Here is a 5101-nt window from a genome sequence, read left to right as displayed (position 1 = left end):
CTCTGAACTCTGCAAACCACTGTTTCCTCAGTCCTCTATAGTAGTGACTTCCTCTTCCAGGGGACAAAACTCTGCCTTATCCCTGTTGCTCATCAGAGAAAGGCTGTGCCTCCCACACAGTGACCCTCCCAATAAGCCTGTCATTTGACACTGGACTTGAGTTTCAGATTTTTCTTCTTACCTCCCTGGCTCTCAGGTATCTTTCTTCACCTCAGCTTTCTTTATACTACCTTAAAAAAGCCACCATATGGTTTTGAAAGTTATTTTACCTCCTCAGTCTTTTATTATATCCTCTGTTTAAACAGAAGGCACTGTTAAACTATTGTCTGCTTTAATAAAGGAAAATTCTTTGGTTTATCCACCCAACTCGATCTTCCCTGCATGGCCCTCTCTTCTCTTGCACATTCTCAATGGCTCCTCTTTCTCATTTTATCCCCCTTGTCTGGTCTCAAAACTGCAACCATGGGGTATCAAGATAATGTGCTACCTGGCCAGGGCATAAAGAGAAAAGCATTTAAAACTTTTATTTGTCTGGGCTATACTACCACAGACCCAAATCCTAAAATCAAGTTGTATAAATACTACAGTTTATACTCTAGCAAAGTTATCTTACGCCATAACAATTTATGCAAAAAAAAATGACATTTACTAGAGTCTATGACCTTCCCTTTAGTTGCTCTTGCCCTTTCAAAGTGGCCCCTACTCCAGAGCCTGATTCCTCAACCACTGATAAATACTCAAATATATTTCTCCCAACAACGTGAGCAGCAGGTTCAGGTTGAAGTGGGACCGACAGTCCCCTCTGCAGAAGTTCTTACACCTGGTGCAACCCTGGTCTCAGAAAGAAAACAGAGATAATCCGCTCCTGGAGCTGACATTGCACTCACAGAATGTGGCTAAACCAATCAAACAGATCTAACACTAGGCTCACAGGGGCCCACATATTAAATGTTTGTTCTCCAATCCTCTCTCCCTTCCTCAAGTGGGATCTAGTCCACCAGGGCTGGATATCCAGCACCTGGGCTGCTGACTATGAGGCTCCACCCTACCCAAAGCACATTAGCTGCTGTGCTGGTGCTGATCAAAGAGAGAGAATCCACCTCATTAGGGCCAGGTGTGAGGAGTCCTTTCTTTGGATACCACTCTAGCAAGGGTTGTTAGGTCCTGAACCAATACTCTCTACAGCTGGCCTCTGGATGTGCCAGCCCTGGACCTCTCTGGAAGGAACTCAGCACTGACCAGTGGGAGACACTGCTTGTGACTGGCCCTCGGCAACCTTCTTGGAGCTACAAGCAATCCAGTGTTGGTGGCTGCCTCTGCTGGGCCCAGGTGCACATGGAAATACTAAGCTGCACATTTAGGCTGGCTTTTACCCACACTGGTCCTGGGGAAAATCCTCTGAGTCACGCCTCCTGCAGCCTCTGTCTGCTTGCTGGCTGCTTGTTGGGCTCAGCCACTGAAAAAACCTCTGCTATTGTCTAGAGCTTGTGGCATTTCAGGGAATAAGAAAGGTGGTGTGAGTGGCTCTGCCCCTCGGCCCCAGGCTTCAGTCTGTTTAGACTTTTATCACCAACTTTAGTAGGGTGTGGCCCCAGGAGTCTGGTGGGTGTTGCTTCTGAGACCCAGAAGTGTGGTCTGCCATATTCTGGACAGTTTCTACGGAGTCTGCCCTGAGGTATAAGCACCAGTTTTGGACTTGGGAGAGATTGGGAGAAAGCTCTGGCCTCAACACCAGGAAACTGAGTTACTGCTGTGCCCCCTGCTTCCTGGCCTCTCAGAACGACCCATCACCATAACTGAGGTAGCAGAGATTCCTTAGGGCAGAGCAGTTGCTTTTCCCCAGGCTGATGCCACTCAGAGGGGACTGCTCCACTCGCAACTGAGGAATTGGAGAATGACTCAGCACAGGGGTTCTGGTGGCCATCACTCACAGTTTCTCTCCCTGGGCCTCCAACTTTACACTCTCCTCATGCAACTCTACTCCTCTCAGCTTTCTCTCCACTGGAGCCCCAGGTAAGTGCTTGTGAAAAAGAATTTCAGTGCAGGCCCTTTAAGATGGGGCCTGCCTCTCTGAGAGCTCCATCTCTTTCTTGCAGACAGAATCCCAGCTCTTTTCACCTCCAAATGCTGTGTGAATACTTATTCTTGGCTCTGGGGCTCTAGACTGGGACTCCAGACCTGGGGCTGAGCACCCACATTGGTCAGGGGAACTGTCCCCACAGTGCCAGTCCATCCAGATCTTCAGCCACCACTTGCTCCTGAGCATGGGGCAGCCTTTTCTGTGTCCCCACCCTTCCGTCCAGTCTCAATGGAGCTTCTTCTGTGAATCTTGGTTATAGACTCCTCTTTGTTTAACATGAAGTTGGTTTTTCAAGATAATTTCTCTTAAATTTAAGTTGTAATCCAATATGATCCTGGGAGGTGACAGTTGGAACATCTGCCTACTCCATCACCATCTTGGAATCCCTCATTTCAATCTCATTCTTTTCTTGCATCTAGTGTTGATGAGACAACTTGTAACATTCTATTTTACTTCAAGGAAGACTTTTCCTCTAAAACTTTCCATTTTTTTATTATTTTCTAATGAAACATCTTATCCCTGAATTATGAAGTGTTTAGTTAATGTGTGAATATCTCATAATTACTTGTTCATTTTATAATGAGGGGAACATAACAAAAAGTTAACTATTTTAAAGTATACAATCTATTGACATTTAGTTCATTATATTGTTATGGAACCATTAGCTGTGACAATTTCCAAAATATTTTTATTACCCTAAAAGAATATTTTATATTTATTAAGTAGTCATTTTCTCACACCATGCCACTATTAAACAATAACTTTCTGTCTCTGAGGAGTTACTTGTTCTAGATATTTCATATAAACGGGATCATACTATATGTGTCTTTCATGTCCGGATTCTTTTACTTAGAATAATGTTTTTGAAGTGCTTCCTTGTTCTATCATGTATCTACCACTCTTTATTTCCTTCTGCATGAAATACTCTTTCCAACCCTTCACTTTTAGTCAATGTGTATCTTTTATTCTGAATGGATCTCTTGTAGACATCATATATACAGGTCTTGTTTTCTTAAATATGCAGCTACCCTTTGTCTTTGGATTGGAGCATTTGACCCATTTACATCTAAGGTTATTAATATGTACTTATTTATTATCATTTTATTCTTTAAACCTATAAATCTCTTTCTCTAGATTTCTCTCTCTCTCTCTCTCTCTTTCTCTCTCTTTTCTCTTCTTATAGCAGGCCCTTAAACATTTCTGTCAGTAGTGGTTTTGTGGTAATGAACTTCTTGAGTCCCATATGTGCCTTGCCCAGGCAAGCCCAGGGTTTCAAACCAGCGACCTCAGTGTTCCAGGTGATGCTTTATCCACTGTGCCACCACAGGTCAGGCCACATTGTTATTATTTTTTTTATTAAAGATTTGTCTGCAAGCCAGATGCAGCCATCAAAAGAGCCACATCTGGCTTGCGAGCCATAGGATCCTGATCCCTGATGTAAGGTGACCAATCGTTCTCCTTTAGGGAGGACAGTCTTTCTCTTGTAAGTTCCATCCTCCCTTGAAAAGTGTCCCCCTGCATGTCCTCCTTTTTGATATTGAAAGACTAATCTGTAAATGTCCATATTCGATAGATGCAGAGTTGATTCATTGCATGTGATGTGACGTATTTGTATTTGACATGATGATTCGTCATGGATCAGTGTTAGTTTTAGTGAGACACGATTATGAGACACATGTGCTCTGCACAGGAGACCTTGAGAGAGTGCATGATATACCAAGAGCGCAAATGGCTTTGTGTACTTCTTACTGAAACATGACATGGCACATACAACATTGTAGACTCACGATTATTTCTTTCTCAGTGAATATTCAATCATAGACATGTAAGCACAATTAATGTAAAATTTAATATGAAGGATATTTCTTTTTCAGATATTTCCAACATATTGATACAATTTGATACATTGACAAAAAATATTCATTCAGTGGAAAAGTATTATTCTTACAATTATTATTAAAATTAATAGGCATGTAAGCATAATTACAATATAATATGTACAAATGTTTTTATTATGCATTCACTATATTATAGTGTATTATTGTGAGAAAGGAGACCCCCTCTTCAAATAAGAGGCTTCAAAGATATTTCATAATTTAGGCCAAGCGTTCAGAGATATTTTGTAAATATAATTTTGTACTTGTGTAATTTACAAAATCTCAAGATGGCTGATAGTATTTCTGTTTAAGAAGGGCTGTTATAATGTAAATGAAGAGGTTTGCATACTTAGAAGGTTTTGAATAGAAGGAGGAAGGAGGCTTGGGCCCCCTCCCTTCTATACACCTGGGTGAAAGAAAGTAAAACAGCCAGGAATATAGGAGGAGAAGGGAGACTTGAGTAGTCCTTTACTCTTCCCCTTTCTTTCTCCTTAATGGGTGATTTACAAATAATGATCCTCTGGCATCCTGTAAGCCCCCTCCCATCCCAAAATCATGTAATTGAAGACAAAGGAATCATGTGAACTTACGTTCTGTAAAGGGTATATAAGGTGTAAGAAATTTAATTTTGTGGACCATGTGTGTTTGGAACTATAGTCCTGCACCCTCTGCCAGCTTAATAAGTTCTCTTTTTTCCTCTTATATGTTATCTGAGTGTCAATCTTCCAAGATTTTGATCTGCAGCAATTGCTGCAATGAACAAAATGTTTCTTTTATTTATGATATTGTTTTCTTCAATTTATATTTGTCCTCCTTTTCATTGTAAAAAAATTGGTCACCTCAATGTATGGGAACTTCTATTCCATAATGATGTGATTATCTGTGCTTGCAATTGGCATCTGAAGTTAGGTTGGAGGGGACCATTCTTACAGAACTAAATAGAGATATTATGGGTCTATTTAATTAAATTCACCCAGGCATTACAGGATCATGTCAGTGAATTCCAGATGATATGTGAGTGTATTCATCTGATCTGGGGAGATTACCAGTGGCTCTCTCTTACTCTCTCTTTTAATTCATACTACTATATCCCAGGATCTTTCTTTCACTCTGCCTTTCCAGTTTATGCAAGTGTATACACAAA

Source organism: Saccopteryx leptura, chromosome 3 (assembly GCF_036850995.1).
Source record: "Saccopteryx leptura isolate mSacLep1 chromosome 3, mSacLep1_pri_phased_curated, whole genome shotgun sequence".
NCBI lineage: Eukaryota > Metazoa > Chordata > Mammalia > Chiroptera > Emballonuridae > Saccopteryx > Saccopteryx leptura.
Note: the sequence above shows the minus strand (reverse complement) of the source record.